Source organism: Telopea speciosissima, chromosome 11 (assembly GCF_018873765.1).
Source record: "Telopea speciosissima isolate NSW1024214 ecotype Mountain lineage chromosome 11, Tspe_v1, whole genome shotgun sequence".
In the NCBI taxonomy this organism is placed as follows: domain Eukaryota; kingdom Viridiplantae; phylum Streptophyta; class Magnoliopsida; order Proteales; family Proteaceae; genus Telopea; species Telopea speciosissima.
Window position 1 is genome coordinate 25,036,155 of NC_057926.1, and position 1,240 is coordinate 25,037,394.

Sequence of the window (1,240 nt, forward strand, 5' to 3'; positions counted from 1 at the left end):
AGTACAAAAAAGCGCCCAAATAACCCCGAACGATCCACCCGGTATGGTTTAAATCGAAAATGAAGATATGTCCAAATAGGTATCGATTCGAAGGTCACAACCCTGAACATCGCATCCACACGTCTAATAAGTGATAAGGAGACTTTTTGAAAAATCCCAAACCGAAAAAAGTACAAAAATGCCCTTAAATAACTCCAAACGACCCACCCGATAAGGTTCGGACCGAAAATGAAAATATGTCAAAATCGGTACCAATTCGTAGGTCACGACCCTCAACATCGCATCCACACCTCTAATGAGAGATGATGACACTTTTTAGAAAATCCCAAACCCAAAAAAGTACAGAAATACCCCTAAATAATCCCAAACAACGCACCCGATATGGTTCAACTAAAAATGAACATATGTCAAAGTAGGTATTGATTCTAAGGTCACGACCCTCACATCCATAGGTCTAATAAGAGATAAAGACACCTTTTAGAAAATCCCAAACCCAAAAAGTACAGGAATGCCCCCAAATGACCCACCCTGTCTGGCTTAAATAAAAAATGAACATATGTCAAAATAGGTATTGATTAGAAGGTCACGACCCTCAACATCGCATCCACACATCTAATAAGATATTAGGACACTTTTTAGCAAAGCCCAAACCCATAAAAGTACAGAAATAACCCTAAACGAACCACCCTATCTAGTTTAAACCGAAAATGAACATATATCAAAATAGGTATCGATTCGAAGGTCACGACCCTCCACATCGCATCCACACATCTAATAAGAGATATGGACACTTTTTAGAAAATCTCAAACGCAAAAATGTACAGAAATGCCCCCAAATAACTTCAAACGGCCCACCCGGCCTGGTTTACACAAAAAATGAACATATGACAAAATAAGAATCAATTCGAAGGTCACAACTCTCAACATCGTATCCACACATCTAATAAGAGATAAGGACACTTTTTAGAAAAGCCTAAACCGAAAAAAGTATACAAATGCCCCCCAAATAACCCTAAACGACCCACCCGGTCTAGTTTAATTCAAAAATGAGCATATGTCGAAATAGGTATCGATTCAAAATTCACCACCCTCAACATCACATCCACATGTCTAATAAGAGATAAGGACACTTTTCGGAAAATCCCAAACCGAAAAAAGTGCAAAAATGCCCTTAAATAACCCCAAACGACCCATCCGGTCAGGTTCGGACAAAAAATGAACATATGTCGAAATAGGTATC